Raw genomic sequence first — 18312 nt, forward strand, 5'->3', positions numbered from 1 at the left:
CCGTCCCTACAATAAGTGGCGAGTGGAGTGTCTGCGTGCCTTGTTCTTTCTCTTGCAGCATCTGATTGTCCCCAAGACCAGGTTGAGAAGATTTAGGGTCCGCCTGCCCCTACCCCCACGCCGCTGGTCTCCTTTTTGGAACCCCACTAAGCTGCTTATGCTAGGCTCTATTTTCACTTGCTTCCTGGGCACTGAGCCTCCTGCTGGCATCAAAGGATTGGAGTGAGGCATGGCTGAGGCTTTCCCCGGCTTGGCTATCTCCTGGGCAGGCCCCCTGCTGGCCTCAGGGGTCAGGCAGGGACCTGGTCATCTCAGGCACAGGGAGGAGCAGGGACTGGGAGTTCAGACCTCATTTTCCAGGTGCTAGAAGGGGTTATCCTCTGACTTCTGGGGCAGCCCAACTCTGTGTTAGGCATATGGGAAGACTAAGAGCCTCACTCTCACACCAGGAAGCAGAGAAAAGGGAAGGCGAGATTTGGCCTCCTGGTTTGGCCTTCTAGGCTGACCAAGCCCTCTGGGCTGCCTGGTGGGAGACTGAAGCTGGGGTAGTCCCCAGCTCTGTCAGCACTTCTGAACTGCCACCTAAGCCGCAAGAAGGCCTGTCCACCAATGTGGCTGTGGCCCTGCTGCCTCCTCCCTGCTGGTTTCCAGCACTGGCCTCCACCCTCCAGAGCTGGGTGACCACGTGCTGACCTAGTAACCACTGGTACAGTCCAGGGACAGGAGGAGAGGCCATTCCTGCTGGGACACTGGCCCCTGGGAGGCCTCTGGGTGAGTGTTCCTCCTGGGCATTCTGGCCAGTGGGCCTATAGTGGCCCCTCCCAGTCTGACCCCTTCCCTTCACCCTCCCAGCCCACCTTCCAGTCACCCTCAGTGTGACACAGAGTCAAGCAGAAACTGAGGACAAATTCCAAAGGCATCTGTTACCCTGGATGATGGAAGAGGAAGGGACAAACTTTAAGTAATTTCATCATTAAGTAATTTAACATGTCATTATTTTATTAAAACAAACATAGTCTGTGGTTTTATGGAATAGAATATAAAATGCAGAAGAATTTTGCCTAGTGCAGTGGCTCATGCCTGTAATCCCAACATTCTGGGAGGCCGAGGCAGGTGGATTGCCTAAGCCAGCAGTTCTCAACCTGTGAGTCACGACCCGCAGGAACTGTATTAAAGGGCCGCAGCATTTGGAAGGTTGAGAGCCACTGGCCTAAGCTCATGAGTTCCAGACCAGCCTGAGCTAGAGCAAGACCTTGTCTCTAAAAATAGCTGGGCGTTGTGGTGGGTGTCTATAGTCCCAGCTACTTGGGAGGCTGAGGCAAGAGAATCGTGTAAGCCCAAGAGTCTGAGGTTGCTGTGGGCTATGACGCCACAGCTCTCTACCCAGGTTGACAAAGTGAGACTCTGTCTCATAAACAAATAAAAAAAAAAATGCACAAGAATTTTTAAGATGAAACAGCACAGGTGAATTGTCCTGACTGGGAGAGCTGTGTGAATTCTACCCATGGTCAAAGCAAAGTGCTTCTGTAGGGGGTTGACAGGAAGCCAGAAGGGCCCCACTGTGAGCTTTCTGGTGTCCACCCAGAGTAGGGCTGGGGCAGACACAAGTGGGTTAGCTTGTGGGTCTCTGGGTACTTCTGTCCATAGCAGTGATCTGAGAGGCTCACATAGCAGCAGCCAAGCTGGTATGACCTAGTTTTGCCCTTGGGACTTGAACCTGAGCAGCAGAAATAGCACCTCCCTGAGCCCTGCCAGTGCCTTGTTCCAAAGCACAGTGTCTTGTCTCATCAGACTCCCTTGTTCTCTGTGGGGTCCACATCACAGATGGGGGTGGATGCCCATCTGCCTGGGTCTGTGTGCCCCGTCGCACACTTGCCTTAGCTCTACAGCTGTGCTAATGATGGAAGCATCCAGCTTGGGAGCATTGTAGCTATTGGCGTTCCCAAAGGGCTGGCTATTGCTCCTGAGCTGATACTGAGGGGCCCAGACGTCAGACACCTCATGGGGAAGTGGCTTCCTGCAGTTACTGCTGGGGCCCCACCACATGCATCTGTGTGCCGTAGGGACTGTGTCCCCCTGTGCTGGGCCTCACCCAGCCTCCTTGAAGCAGTCACAAATGGTGCCCTGCAGAGAAATGGCATCTAAGAGAAGGCTCAGCCGGCCTGTGCACGGTGGCCGAGGAGGAGCCTTTGCCACCTCATCCTGGCTGTTAGGACAGGAAGCAAAGTAGACCCCACGGAGGAGGCCCCAAACTCAGGCAGTGCACAATGCACTTGTGGGACTGGCCACATGCAAATCAGGTGGTTTGTCCTGCAGCCCGAAGGTGGGAGGCTCAGATGCTCTGGTGATCAGCATTAACCAGCTTGTCCTTGACTGTACATTTGTGCCCTGTGACTGCTGTCAGAATGACCACCAACTGGGGGCTTAAGAGGGAAGGCATTTTCTCATAGCTGATGGGGCTGGAAGTCTGAAATGCAGGTCCCCATAGGGCCATACGCCCTCCTAAGGCCCTAGTATGGCAGAATCCTTTCTTGGCACTTCTGGCATCTGCTGACAATCCTTGTGGTTCCTTGGCTGTGGCAACACAACTGTGATCTCTGCTTCCATTGCCACATGGCCATCTTCCCTTGGTATGTGTGTTTCTGTCTTCTTAAGAAAGCACCAGTCCGTGGGGTAGGACCCACCCAACCCAATCTGGTATGAGCTCACCTTAACGAACTACTGGACATCTGTAATTCACTAGTCAAAAAGAATCTGTGTTCAAGCAAGGTCACATTCTGAGGTTCTGGGTAGACCTGAACATTTGAGGGACACTATTCAACCTGTCACACCATCTCTTGTGAGCTGGTCCCCAAAGGAATCTGCTGCCCAGCACCAGACACGGTCCCAGCCCTCAGGCCCGGCTGAAGATAAGGTTGACCCTGGAAAACACCAGGAGCTTCCCGAGGTCAGTTCTGCGGGGCTCTGACCCAGGTGTTGTGAGACAGACAGTAAAAGGGGGGTGCAGCCTGGTCTCTAGGAGCTTGCTCTTCAGTCCCTTAGGGAGTTCACATTCTGTAATCAAAGATGTTGTAAGGAGGAGACCAGATGTGCAGCTCCCATCAGTGTTTATTGAGCTGCTTCTGTGCACACTGCCATGGTGCCTGCTTGGGGAGAGTGCCCCTGCCGGGAGGCCCAGAGGATGCCCTCCGCACACCATGCGCAGGCCACGGTCCATCCTTGCCTAGTCCTCATTTGACTGCAGGAGTCCCAGCACCTCTGATACATTTCTCCCTCCTACCCCAGGGAAAGCCCCCTAGCTCTGGGCTCTGTGACTCCACACTCTCCCCCATCTCCCCAGACTGCTCCTTCTCAGTCTCTTATCACCAGCTCCTCCTTCCAGAAGATTCTGTAAATGTCCATGTGGCTGCTAGGCCTCTTTCTGGCCAGCCTCCCTGAGGGCTTTTTCCCACGGAGGGCTCTTTCCTCTCTGGCAGGGAGCTGCCCTGGCCAGTCCTCTGTGTCTGTACTCAGATTGTCCCTCTCACAGCCCATGGGGCAGCTCAACTCAGAACTAAGTGGTCTGGGAGAGGGTGCTGGGGGGTTGCTTTAAGTTGAGGGGTCAGAGGAGGCTGCTATGAGAAAGTGATCCTGGGGGTGGCTCAAGGAGTAGGGCGCCGGACCCATATACTGGAGGTGGCAGGTTCAAACCTGGCCCTTGCCAAAAACTGCAAAAAAAAAAAAAAAAAAGAGAAAGTGATCCTGAAGCTGGGGTACGAATGACTACAGAGCAGGCCATGCTGATCATGGGAGAACATTCCAGGCAGAGGGAAGGGCAAAAACAATGTCCTCAGGGAGAGACCGAGCAGGGCATGGGAGGAGCTGAAGAGGCCACCGTGGTGAGAAGAGAATAAAGGGAGGTGGAGGGGAAGGAGAAGGGACCAGGCCACAGGGCCTGTCACCCAAAGCAGGGAGCTGGGATTGCATCATAAAGTCAGTGGCAGCCACGGGAGAGGAGTCGCCTTGCTCAGGTGTGTGTTTAAGCAGGTGAGTTCATGTGTCCAGGTGTGTGTTAAAGCAGGTGAGTTACCACGCTCACGTGTGTGTTCGTATGGAAATTGAGTTGTGTCTCTGCTAGTGCAGAGACTACCCAGCAGCTGCAAGAGATGATAGTGGCTCCGATGGGGCTGGTAATAATGTCTCCCGAGGGATATGGTGGCCATGGGGAACATTTAGAGGTAAAGTTAAGGGTCTTGCTGATGCTTTGAATATGGAGAATGATCCTAGCACTTTGAGAGGCCAAGGCGGTGGTGTGCTTGAGCTCAGGAGTTTTAGTAGCAAGAGCGAGACCCCATCTCTACTAATACTAGAAAAACTTAGCTGGGCATTGTGGCAGGCACCTATAGTCCCAGCTGCTTGGGAAGCTAAGCCAAGAGGATCACCTGAGCCCAGGAGTGTGAGGTTGCTGTGAGCTGTGACACTATGGCACTCTACCCAGGACATCAGAATGAGACTGTCTCAAAAAAAAAATTTTTTTTTTAATATGGAGAATGAGAAGAGGGCGATGTGGGGCTTGAACACCTGGGGGCAGGTGGGCCACTTCCTGAGACAGAGAAGTCTGAAGGAGCAGGAACAAGATCTCAAATTTGGTGTTAGCCACCTTACCAGAGACACTTTATTAGGGACACCAGGGTCACTGTTGTGTTTGAAAGTCCAGAAGCCAAGGAGAGACTGGGAGTGAGAGGACAGGTAGGAGTCACCAGCTTAGAGATGGCATTTAAAGTCGTGGATCCAAAGGCGACAGCTCCATGAAAGGGTCAAGATACAGAAGAGCAGAGGCCTCCGGGTCGCCCGTGGGCTACACCGATGTTGGGGTGTCATGCAAAAGAGGAGCCGGCAAGAGAGGCTGAGGAGGCTCAGCCGTTGAGATGGAAGGATGTCGTGACCCCATGTAGGTCAACAGAAGAGGTGTTTCAAGGAAAAGGCCCGGTCAGCCATGTCAAGTGTCAAGCAGAGAGATGGGGAAGAGGGAACCCCAGCAGGGAGGCCCGTGGGTTTGAAGAACTCAGAGAGGCGGTAGGATGGTGCCTCACCTGTGTCTGAGCTCAGAGCCACAGCCGTCCACCATCTGGGGCAGGGACCTCCCAGACCTTGAGCTGTGCCCCCCTTCTGCCCCATCCCCTCCCGGCAGCAGGAGGAAAGGCCCCTCTGTGGCTTTCCCTGCCTCATACCCCCATCCTTGGGCTCACAGAGAGAGCCCACATCTGCTCTGGGTAGGACAGGATCCCTCTTCGGGGACAAGGGCTGGAGGTGGTTTATGAACTGTTTTATGAACTCTTAAAGTACATACATTTTCCATCCTTTACGAGCAACCCAGCAACCTTGTCCCCTGCCTCCATGATGCCAGGACACTCAAAATAGTCTTCAATAGGCTGAAGACCCCCATGGCAACCCCATGATGCTTTTCACCTTCTGTGAATTCAGAGTCTTGTGTGAGGGGCAGGGACACGTTTGTGTTGTGTGTCCATCTTCAATGAGTAAAAGTCACAGGAGACTTTTTAAAAAGTCATTGGCACGGTGGAATTGGTCAGTATGCCAGAGACAGACTTAGGGTGCTGGAACTTGAGGGAAACTCGCTCGTCACCTAGTCCACTTTCTTCATCTTTCTGGAAGGAAACTAGGCCCTGCCTAGAGCAGCTACTTACCCCAAACGTGTTCTGAATCAAGATGGAAACCACCTGCGGACACCCAGCAAGGCAGGTCACAAAGGCGGCTGAGAAATGGGCGGTGGCCAGAGCCCTGGGCCATGCCGTGGCTTGTGGCTTGTCTCAGCTGTCCTGGCTGAAGGAGCTGATGGACTCTCTTTCCCACATTCACACTGATGACAGAGGGAGCAGTGACCGGCTGCAGGCCCCTCGTGTGGAAGGACAGGTTCCAGCATCAGATGGGAAGCCCCCAGCTGCTCTTCTCCTACCAGGACCTGAGATGTGCTGGCATGTGAGCAGGGAACCCTGCCCCAAGCCCACCCAATTTGGTGGTGTTAAGAGGAACTGGTGACACCTTGTGTTACTTCAGTGGCACCAAGCTGCGTGGATTGCTCTTGAGGCACACAGGAGTGCTGGCCAACCTCTGAGCCACCGCGATTGTCTCTTTCAGCAAAACACCTCCTGGGGCATAGAGCTACCTCCTCCCAGGAGTAACAGCAGTTGATGCCCGAGCACTCATCACCTGCCAGGACCTGCCCGTGGAGTGTTTGCCTGCACTGACTCACCAGACTCCCCAACAACCCACGAGGTCCCCATTCTGCATGTGAGGGCATTCAGACACAACAGTGAGCAGGGAGCACAGAGTGGTTGGACCTCCACATGGTTAGAATCCCCCTCTGAGCCTCCCCTCCCCGCTGTCTGGTTATTGATGTTTAATGGAGTCCCCAACAGGGCCAGCACCGTGCCAGGTGCTGAGAGTCAGACAAATGGAGATGAATAGGTGGGGCCCTGCATTCCCCCAGCTTACCCTGGAGCAAAGACCCTCCAGGCAAGGCTGTTTGCACCAGGCTGAGGAGTGTGGCTTTATCTCTGAGGACAGGGAAGCCATTGAGGGTATGAGTGGCAGTGGTGTGACCAGGTCTGGTCTGCGGGACGCGTGCTTGGCTGCTGCATTGAGAACAGATGGCAGGAGGCCAAGTGGGTGAAGGTAGACCAGGGACACGTCCAGGCTAGAGTGTTGGTGGACTTGGCGTTTCTGAGGACAAGAGGATAGAGACGTTGAGAGGAGGCATCAGTAGGTCTCATGGATGGATCTCCATGGGACTCCATATCATTCACCTTGGAGGAGGACCGGCCGTGAGCTGGGCGGAGTTAAGGGGCTTTTCCATCTGACAAGCAAGTGGACAGGCTGCAGAGCTCAGAGAGAAATGTCTGCATGGAGGTGGCATCAGATGAAATGGGTCAGTGGGTCTGGATCAAACTGATAAGAGTGAGAATATTGCTGAGCCCTGAGCCCAAAAGCTTTTGTCTTAATTATCATCATGCTCAACCAAGGGAACCAGGGACACAGTCAGTTCTCATCAAGTGTTTCTTCAAAGGGTGGATGGACAGATGGATACCCCGTGGTGTCTTTGTGCCCACTGTCCTCACTACCAACTGACTCCAGCCTCAGGCTGCAGCAGCCCCGCTCTCCAATACCGTGCTGTGGAGGGAGTCCAGAACCATCCAGGCACCAGTGCCCCTCATCACTAGGTGAACTTCAGCTAGTGAAAGAACCAAGCTAACTCCATTTTGTTAAAACCAACTCCATTTTGTCTCACAACCTTCACTGACCCCACTTTGCCCCACAGCCTTCAATTTGCAGCTGCATACCAAAGGTGATAGGCAACCTGCTTCCTCCCCGACCCCGGCTCCCACCCTCAGCCCCAGTAGTAGTATATCCTTCCCCAGGCTAATTAGCCCAGATCAAACATTGTCAACAAACATTGTCCAGTTCCCTAAGCCCCTGTCAGCTCTCCCCAGCAGTTTGCCCAACTCCCCCTCCCTTTTTCCTTTCGGTATCCTTAAAACTGCTCTTCCCTCTGCATCGGGGCATCTCTGCTCTTCTGCTGCGTCAGGAATGGAGAAGCCCAAACCCGAGCTTGTGAATAAACTACCTCTTGCTTTTGCATCGGACTTGGTCTTCGGGTGATTTATGAGGGGTACCCCGCAACCTGGGCACAACACTAGGAGACCCAGGACAAGAAAATAGAAGCTCCGTGCCAAGCTACTTCTTTGTTGAATGTGTCCTGAAGCCGCCTTCAGAGCTTTTAAGGGACCACCCGTGAGGACAGAGAAGACTCCCTCCAGCTCACTGCAGTTATATAAAGAAGGGAAAAAGCAGTTCTTCCTGAACTGCTGTGACCTATCTGTGGACCTCAGAGAAGGGGACTTTCCAGACAGGTCCTTGCAAGTCTCTGCCTGGTGAGTTGCAATCTGACCTGTTGACCTCCATCACTTAGTCCCATCCCATCTCAGCCTGGTGAATGAATGAATGAGTGGGTGGGTAGCAGAGTCGAGGGCCGTGGTAACATCCCTACCCAACACACCCCATGGAACCCACTGCATCAAAATGTGCTGCTATGTCAATGACAGTAATGACCAGCCAGGTCCCAGGCCCCAGGCCTGCTGCTTCAGATGATGACCCTGTGGAAGTCTCATGGCACCCAGGCCCTTTGGCAACTGTGTGCTCAGGTGGTTGACTGGGTCATAGCCATTATGGAAGAAAACAGCCTTGGTAGAAGTCAGCACATCCATGCACCTGCCACTCGGTGGCACCTGCTGAGCCTCAACTACCTTAGAAGCATCTCACTAGGACCAAGGCTCTGCCCATCAACAAGGCCTGGGCCCCCACTCCTCAGGAGCTCACAGCCCAGGGCAGGAAGTAGGACTGCACAGTTGGTGTGATGACTGCTCTAGGGGCAGGTTCCAAGTGTTGGGGAGGTGTGGGAGGGACGTGTGTCCCTCTGCTCCCTCATCAGGAGGGGAATGCACTCTGCAGGGGCTGATCCTGTATGCAAACTACCTTGTGTGTTCACAGGTATGTTCTTCCTGTGTAGGAAGAATATGCAGGATTCAGCCAACTGTAAAGTTAGAGGGAGGGAAGGGAGGAGGGAGGATACCCATACAAGACCACATTCACTTCTGACACCAACTGCAAGTTCAAAGTTCCCCACAACCACCCATAGCTTTGATAATTCACTAGAAGGACTCGTACAACTCACTAAAAGCTGTTATACTCCCAGTTATAGTTTATTTCATCAAAAGGGTACAAATTAAAATCAGCCAAGGGAAGAAGTGCCTAGGGTAGGGTCCAGCAAGGGACCAAGCAGGAACTTCTATTGTCCTCTGCCCATGGAGTCGTGAATAGCATCACTGTGCTGGCAGTGATAGGTGACAATGCTCCTAAAACATTCCCAACCACAGAAGCTCTCTGGAAACCCAGTGTCCAGTTTTTATTGGGGCTCCATCAATAGGAATGACTGGTTGCCCAAATGGCTGATCTCCATCTCTACACCTCAGAGTCAGCTGATACCAGGTGCCCCAAAGCCCCACCCCTCTATTGCATTGTTGATCTTTCTAGCAAGGACAGCCCCCACCCTAAATCATATTGTTAGACTATTTAGTGACGCAAGGTACCCAGGCAAAGAAAGACACTCAGATCAGGCACAGCGTTCCAAAGGCTTTGTGATTACCTCCCAGAAGGTGAGGACAAAGCTAGACCTCCCTGGGAAAAGTTTAATGCTTCAGTACGCAGAATGACACGTTGCCCTCCTCTGCCCCCACCTACCCTCCGTTGCATACCCTCCTCCTTACCCCAGAGACCAGATTGTTTCTGGAATCTTTACTGAAGGAGGAAATTGTGTTGTGTATCCAAGGTAAGGTTTTGTTGCTGTTTCCGCTCTTTTTTTCTGATTAATATGAGGGTACAAACGATAAGGTTACAATGTTTGTGTTGTTAGGTGAGGTCCCTGTTGTAGTTATGTCCTGCGCCCAGGTGGTGTGCCATATACCTGTGCAGGGTGCCCATTAAGTGGGAGCACACCAATCTCCCTACCTCCTCCCAATTGTTGTTTTTAAAGAATTGCCCCACACAGATCTTACCTAGTATTCAGCAATTCTTTAGGGCCGAAGAACACATTTTATGATGAAAAGGGGTTTGGGAGGATACTTGGTCTCTGCAGAGAATATTATGCAGTGCCCAAGTTCTCCTGGGTAGGGATGTGAAATTAACTCAATGACAGATCAGTCCACCTAAATGTGAAATTAAATGAGCAATTCCAGGAGCCTTTGACTGCTAAAGGTTATTACTCTAACATATTACTTCAATCACCTCTTTGAATTACTCACCTGTGCCGTGAGCCCTGATGCTCTGGAAGCAAACCCACCCCTGTCTGCATCCCGCCTGCCGACAGCACCTGGGCTACAGCTATGTCCTTTCTGAGTCAAGTGTTCTCCCCATGGCTCCATTCCTGTGTGAGGTGGTGAACAGCTTCGTTTTGAGCCTCTCCCTCACTCTCTGCTTCCCACCCTCTCTCTCCTCCTCCCCCTCTTGCACTGGGGGCTGGGAGCTAGCTGTGTGGCTGCCCTCCTCCCTACGGGCTTCTCTTCCTTCCCCCAACTCTGATGGGAAGAGCTCTGACCTTGCAAATGGTGACCAGCTGGGTGCAGACAGGATCTGGGGCCAGGGCGGGGCCTGGGGAGAGAGCATTCCTGCTCAATAATTCACCCTTCAGGGGGAAAGAAAAACACAGAGGCAGCCATCTTCAGCTGTCTTCTAAGACCTTAACAATTCAGTGTGATTCTTAAGGCATAAAAAATGCATCAATGCTCTAATTTTATAAGCGTGATGATGTTTATTATGACATTGGAAGGCCTGGCCTGGGTCACCTGGGAACTGCTAAAGTTTCCCGTAAATGCAGGCGTGCAGCTCTGAACAGAGCCTGTAACAGGGGTGCTGTGGAGCCAGCGGACACATGCCGCAGACAGCCCCAGGAGACCGGGGCTGATGCATTTGAACCCCCAGCGCCCTGGAACTTGGGAATGACTGATGCATTTGTCATGAGTCTTTCTGCCCCTCCTTTGGAAAGCAGCAGGAAAAGGCAAGCTCTGAGCAGAAAGCAGAAGGTACCACAGGAAGTCTGAAGCCCCAAGGTCCCCCTCCCCTGTTGCACCCAAAGACATCATTCTTCCCCTGGTGTCCTCCTTATTTTATTCCCAGTGAAAAAAGGGAGTGGGTGCTCATTTATATTTGGTGAAAGGCCCCGGCATTATTCCAAGTTGCTTGGAAGTGAGTTTAAACCAGGGGGATGGTCGGGTTGGGCTGTGTTTCTTGTTCCACTCGGCAAATAGTGTAATCCAAGGGTTTTCACTTTGGACAAGGACAGTGCTCCTCAGGCCCCGGGGGCAGCAGAACCAAGCAAGGGACAGACTGGACTTGATTGATCCCAGAGATCTGCCCGCCAGTGTGGGGCTACAGGGAGGAGTGACCAGGGGAATCAATGGGAGACCACTAGGGGTGGGAGCACCTGTGTGCGTGCAGCCCTTCCTGGGCTAAATACGTCAGCTCTGCCTCCCTGGGCACGGGAGATGGTTGTCATCTAAAATGCACTTGTGCATAATTGCGCCTTCCTTTTTGATTGTTCTTTTTCTTTTTGGCAACAAGCATGACTCCTCCGTTGATGACCTCAGTCCTACTTAGGGTCTCAAGTAATTGTGTCCCTGAAATGGCAGGTTTCCACTCTCATGGTCAGGGTGCCGGCAGCAGCTCTGAGGATGGTGATTTCACAGTGGCTTTCCCAATAAGTATCTGGTTCTTGTGACTCTGCTGGCACCCACAAAAGAACACACTTGTTTCTTTTTAATCAGATCCCCATGTTTAAAAAAAAATTAAAGGTATCTACTTTGTAAGACAGCTGTACTGAGTGTGCCTTTTGAGTGTAGCTTTCCGATTCAAAGGGCTGTTCACAACTGGGACTCCAATGGGCTGTGAGTACATGGCATCCTCCCTGAAGGCACAGATGGGTCTTCTTGCCTTGTGGAAAGGCCAGCTGGAGACCCATGGGACCTGCAGTGCTCTCTCAGGCCTCAATTCTGGGGTTCCCTGAGCCATTCTCCAGGAGATTGAGGAGGTTGGGTCCTGATTTGACAAGAGCAACCCAGGACGGGCAACTGTAGAGGAGGCCCTGGCAGCTGACAAGCTCTGCACATGAGGGTCTGCGAGGCCTCAGCCAGGTAAAGAGACACATGGAAGTGCAGGGATTCATGCTTAGAAGAAAGAGCTTGGATTGATCTGCAGGCTGGACTGGGCTGGATGGGACCCGTGTGTTAAACTTGCAGGTACCAAGGGACCTGGGTACTCATACTGCAGCTACTTTGGAATGGCTACAGAATAGGATTCAGATAGGGCACCTCTTCTCCATCCGAAAGAGATTTCTGACCATTCCTAAGGCATCCTACCTTGTACTCAGGAAGGCAAGGAAAGACAAGCTCATTTTAATAGCATAGGGAGTAACTGTGGTAGGAAGGGTCTGCTTCTCGAGAGGATCCTGGAGTATATCACAAAGACTGTGGGACCCAAAGCGATTGTGACATTCCTGATTCTTTCCCCTGAGCCCTCACCGAGCACCCAACAGGCCCTGGGCTACCCACTTTCTAGTTTCATCCTGGCCGTGTTTCCAGGAGGTGTTTCTGTTTCCATTCTACTAAAGAAGAACCTGAATCTCAGAGGGGTCAAGTGACTTGCCCTGTGCCACACAGCTGGCATTCAAACTCAGGGCCTTTGGACGCTGAAGCCCACTGGGTGCTTATCATTCATTCCCACCTGCCGAATTTATTCCGGATGATCTGCCTTTCGGCACCCTACGGCCACTTGAGAGCAGAGGTGTCTCTGCATTTCCACCCCCACTTTAATGCAAATAATAGGGAAGTATTTTATCATCTGATATGTGTGTCATGCTGGAGGCTGGTGAGGTTGCTGGATGTGCCTGTATAAGGGAGAATGCATTGCAGGTGGTTGGATTCTCTCCCTGCGTTGAGAGCTCTGCAGGTTCTTAGTGGCTGATGGGTGGCTCCCTCCCCACAGATTAGCGCTCACAGCCTCCCCGCTGATGTGAATCATGGCATGTCCTGGTAGTACTTAACATTCCTCCCCACCGTTGCCTCTCTCACTGACAGCGTCCGAAGCCAAGTGGCTTGAAATGTGTAAGTTCTTTTGATGCTGTGCATTGGCCGGGCTCACTCAGGCAACTGTGTTTGTCATTTATAAATCCAGCCCTCGGTGGCCCAGGCATGGGGCACTTGCTGCGTTGGGTCATGCTGGACACTGTGACCACCTCTATGTGGCCTTAGACCTCTTCCTTCAGCAGTAAAAATGGATTTGGATTGGACAGGAATTGTAAAAGGATCATGTTGAGGCTGTAGTCTGATTTTACAGAAGAAACTGAGGCAGAGGGTGGGAAAGGCACTTACCACATGGCTAGTTTGTGGTGGAACCAGAGCCGCACCCTCAGCACCTCCCTCGTCCTGGACAGACCAGGGACCCAGACCAAGGACATTTGCAGCTCAGCTGGACATAGTTGAGGCTCTCTGCAAAGGTCCCTTTGGCTACTGAAACAGCCAACCATTATAACCTGGAAGGTGAGCGCCAAGTTCAGGATGCCGCTCTCTCCAGGACCCCCAGCTGGCAACGGCAGCCATGGCAAGCAGTACTTGATGGGCTCACCCCTGGCTTGTTCACAATCCCTCATAAGCACTGTGAAAAACAGCCTGTCCTCGGACTTCCTTCTGCCCTGGGCATCACTGTCACGTGACTCGGGGCCACCCCTCCACTCCCGTTAGCCTTGTCCCCTCACAGGGTAGGAAATTCTCCTCCTGCCACCATCCCCTACACAGGACTGGACACAGGGCGTGGTGAGCAGGGACGGACCCACTCACTGGTAGGACCTGGGCCCAGGGGCAGTCTTCTTTGCTCCAGTTAAATCCTAAATCCGTTGATTTCTTTTCCATACTTCTTCATTCTCTTTCTTTTCTCCAGTGTGTGTTACAGCTTTACTGTGCTACAATTAACATACCATCCAATTTACCTAAAGTGTGCAATTTAAAGTTTTTAAATATGGCTCAGTGCCTGTAGCACAGTGGTTACAGCACCAGCCACATACACCAAGGCTGGCGGGTTCGAATCCGGCCTGGGCCAGCTAAACAACAATGACAACTGTAACCAAAAAACAGCTGGGCATTGTGGTGGGCACCTGTTGTCCCAGCTACTGGGGAGGCTGAAGCAAGAGAATTCCTTAAGCCCAAGAGTTTGAGGTTGCTGTGAGCTGTGATGCCACAGCACTCTACCAACGGTGACATAGTGAGACTGTCTCAAAAAAAAAGTTAAAATATATTCACACAATCTTAGAACATTTTCATTCCCCCCCTAAAAAAAATTCCTGTAACCCATTAACAGTTACTCCCCATTCCTCCCCAGCTCTTCCCTCCCCTAAAACCTCACCTCCTAGGCAACTATTAATCTATTTTTTTTTCTTGCAGTTTTTGGCCAGGGCTGGGTTTGAACCCGCCACCTCTGGCATATGGGGCCCGTGCCCTACTCTATTTTCTATCTCTATAAATTTGCCTATTCTGGACATTGCCTGTAAATGACACCGTACAACATGTGGTACCGTAGCCTGCTGCTTTCACCTAGCGTGATGTTTTCAAGGTTCGTCCAGGTCCTGGCAGGTGTCAGCACTTCATTTATTTCTGTTGCCATATAGATGTCCATACGTGTGGACATCTGTTTTCATTTGTCTTGGCTATATACTTAGAATTGGTGTGTCATGTGATAATGTGATGATTAACCTTTTGAGGACTTGCCAGACTGTTTTCCAAGGTGGCTGTGACATTTCATATTCCCCCAGTGCAGGAAGGCTCCACTCGCCCCATAGCCTTGCCCACACTTGCTATTGACCATAGTCACTTAGTGGGTGTCTCGTGGTTTTGATTTCCTCACATGTGGTGCATCTTTTCATGTCTTTACTATATAGGTGCATATCTCCTTTGGACAACTATCTATTCAGATCTTTCACCCCATTTTTTTTAATTGGGTTATTTGCTTTTTACTTTTCTTTAAACACAGTCTCACTCTTATGCCCTGGGTAGAGTGCTGTGGCGTCACAGCTCACAGCAACTTCAAACTCTTGAGTTCACCCAGCTACTTGGGAGGCTGAGGCAAGAGAATCGCTTAAGCCCAGGAGTTGGAGGTTGCTGTGAGCTGTGTGAGGCCACGGCACTCTACCGAGGGCCATAAAGTGAGACCCTGTCTCTACAAAAACAAACAAACAAACTGTTGAGTTCAACTGATCCACCTGCCTCAATCTCCCAGTAGCTGGGATGACAGGACCCTGTGAGAATGCCCAGCTAGTTTTCTTAGCAGAGGCGAGGTCTTGCTCTTGATCAGGCTGGTCTCAAACTCCTGAACTCAAGCAATCCACTTGCCTCAACCTCCCAGAGTGCTAGCATTACAGGCGTGAGCCACCAGGCCTGGCCTTTACTTTTAAGTTGTAGATATTCATTGTGTAAAATTCCACATAGAATTACCTTACCAGTTATGTGATTTGAAAATATTTTTCTTCCTTTCAGTGAATTGTCTTTTCATGTCTTGGTGTTGCACTTTGGTACCACAAAGTTTTGTTTTTTTTTTTTTTTTTGGAGAGACAGAGTCTCACTTTGTTGCCCTGGGTAGAGTGCCATGGCATCACAGCTCACAGCAACCTCCAGCTCTTGGGCTTAAGGGATTCTCTTGCCTCAGCCTCCCATGTAGCTGGGACTATAAGCACCCAGTACAATGCCCAGGTATTTTTTGTTGCGGTATGGCCAGGGCCGGGTTTGAACCCGCCACCCTCGGTTTATGGGGCCAGCACCCTACTCACCGAGCCACAGGCGCCACCCCTATCTATTTTTTTCTTTGGTTGCTTATGCTTTTAAGAAACCACTGAATTCAAATTCAAATCATTAAAACCAAATCCAAAGTCATGTTCTTTTTCTAAGTTTTGTAGTTTTAGCTCTTATAGTTAGATCTTTGATCCAGTTTGCGTTACTTTATATATATGATGTGAGGTAAGGGTCCAACTTCATTCTTTGCATTGGAGATAGCCAGTTGGTCTTGCCCCATTTGTTGAAAAGACTATTCTTTCTGTGTTCAAGTGCCTTGTCACCCTTACCTGTAGTTTTTAAAAAGTTTTTACTTCCTTGTGCCTTAAAGATACATTGAATATGCATCTTACACTTACTTTTAAATTGTCCCTTAGTTTGAGAAAAATCCTATTTTTTTCTTTTATTGGAAGTTGATATATGCAGAAACTTATTTCTTGTAAGATAGGAAAGCTTATGGTGTAGTAACAAACAGTTCGATCTCTGAAGTTTCTCACTCATGTTACAAGTCCAAAGCCGGAAGGTTAGGAGGGCTCTGGCCATCAAGGTCAGTCAGGGACCTCGGCTGGTAGAGGCTCCCTGTTCACATAAACAAGCTGTCACAATTGCCAGGACTGGGAAAAGAACATGGTGGTCAAGTCACTGCTTCTTAAAGCTTCTCTCTATAATAACATACATCACTTGTACTCACATTTCATTGGCCAAAGAAGGTCATGGTCACATCTAACGTCAAAAGGCTTGGGCCAATGCAAAAAACACCCAAGAATGATAACCAGAAATATTTAGTGTATAATATAACATTATTTCCCGGGAGTGTACTGAAATATAACGGTTTGGACATTTTGTTGTGTATCACAAACTTTAGTGTAAGAAACTTCCTTTGTAGAAATTTGCTGACTGTTCTCTTTAACATATGGTATCAACTTGATGGTAAGAATTGTTAAGGGCTTGGAATATAGGCCAGAATGAGCACAGGGTCACAACTTGAAACCCAGATCTGCCGCTTGTCAGCTGTGTGGCTTTGGGCGAGTTATCTGACTTCGTGAAGATTTTGTCTCATCTTCTGTATCTGAGGTACAAAGAATTAGCAGCAGTGTAGGCAGAAAATGGGCATCCAAGAAATTAGCTCCCTTTTTCCTCATCAACAGCAAGGTCCAGCCCTTGGTTCATCAAGAGGGTGTCAGCAGGGCTTAGAGCTGACACAACTCCAGGGACAAAAAATTATAGTTTGTCTGGGAGCTGCCAAATGGATTCAGACTGAGTAACGTTTTCTTTTTCTCTGTTTAAAAAAAAATGGTCCCGTAGAAACCCACGGTAATAATTTGCTTGAATCACATGCATGCTTTACCCTTTCATTTTCTAACTAGGAATAAAAGAACACATGGGCACTTGGTAGGCATGTGGTCAGAGCTGTGAGTTGCTTCAGAAGCATCCAGATCACCCCACCCCAGCTCTGTCTGTCTTTCCACACTTGGGGCCCAAGGAAGGGTCTCCTGTAGTACAGTGGGGACTCAGAGTGGCAGGCCTTCTTGTGGGAGAATGAGTCCAGCTGGGGAATGGTAAGAGGCTGTTCTCACTTCAGAAATGGCATCTCAGGTTGTCTGAAAAGAACGCTCATAGCTGCAGGCCCAACCCACTCAGCAGGGCTAAGCCAGTGCCTCCGTGCCACAGTGGCCGTGGTGTGGCAGTGGTCACAACCTCACCGGTCTCACCTGCACAGTGGATGTGGGGCTTCCCCTGAGGCCTCTTCTCAGACAGCAGGGATGCCCAGGGATAGATCTGCCTCTGCTCTCAAAAAACAAACAAAAAACAATAATAGGAGAAGGAGAAAGAACTTCCCCACCTGGGAGAGAAAAAAGACTGGCGATTCCTTCTCTGTGGTGGGGTCCAAGTTCCTGAAGCTGGATCCAGACCATCAGGAGCTGCTGGCACTCATGTGCACCTGAGTTGCACATGAGTCACAAGTCATTCAGAGCAACGCGGCAACTATTGGCTGAGCTATTACAGTGTGCCCAGCCAGCACTGTGCAGGGTGCCAGAAGAAGTTAGACTGTTTCTGTTCTCAAGGAGAGGAGGGCTTTCTTTCTCTTAGCTCATGACAACTAACTTTTAGAAGCACTTTACATGTGGGACAGTGCACACATGCACATACCATAAAGATACAGCTCAGGGAGTCTTCACAAACTAAAACCAGTGCCCAGGTCAGGAACACAACATTACCAAAACCCCCAAAGCTGCCCCCCCACCAAGCCACGGAATGCTACTCACCATTGCAGGGTACCTTGCTTTGCAAAGTTGGCAACAATGGCTAACTTGAATGTACAATGTGTGCTAGGTACATCTTAGATGTAAAGACACAAGAGAGTGGGGTACAGAGCTAGCAAGTGGCAGAATGTGACTTTTAACTCAGGTCGTTGTTTCCAAGGCCCCTATGTCCCTGACTACTGCCCTTTCATTGCCTCCCCGGGAAACAAACGGAACCTGCTCACAGCTCAGTTCTTCCAAGGAAAAGCCATAAGACTGGGATGGTGAGGTCTGAGCCAGACCTTAATGAACAGGTGTTCACGTAGCAGGTATTGGGTGGGGGTGGGGGGGGTTGCACAGGCAGAGTTGGGAAGGGGTAGGGTTCCTGTGTGATGATGCAGGGTGCAGGCAGATGGAGGTAGGAATATCAAGGACCCAGCAGGATTGGAAATATGTTTGGGTGTTCAGACTTTGCCAGGGCCGGCTTTGGAACAGATGGACTTGCTCAGGTTCTGACTTGGTGGCCAGCTCCTATCTGAGACCATACAGCACCTCTTGCTTCCCTGGCTCAGAGGCGTGGACCCAGGATAGGATTCAGCCTTCCAGGATGTCCTTCACTTGGCCTCTAACCAACGGTTCATTATTGGCTG

The 18312-nt window shown here is 50.8% G+C and overlaps 1 protein-coding gene across 11 annotated transcripts in view; it reads left to right on the plus strand.

The window, feature by feature from the left end:
- The window catches only part of LOC128574629 (calmodulin-binding transcription activator 1), a 759325-nt gene that overhangs the window by 690275 nt on the left and 50738 nt on the right, over positions 1–18312 (plus strand). The window lies entirely within an intron of this gene.

Source organism: Nycticebus coucang, chromosome 22 (genome assembly GCF_027406575.1).
Source record: "Nycticebus coucang isolate mNycCou1 chromosome 22, mNycCou1.pri, whole genome shotgun sequence".
Classification (NCBI taxonomy): Eukaryota; Metazoa; Chordata; class Mammalia; order Primates; family Lorisidae; genus Nycticebus; species Nycticebus coucang.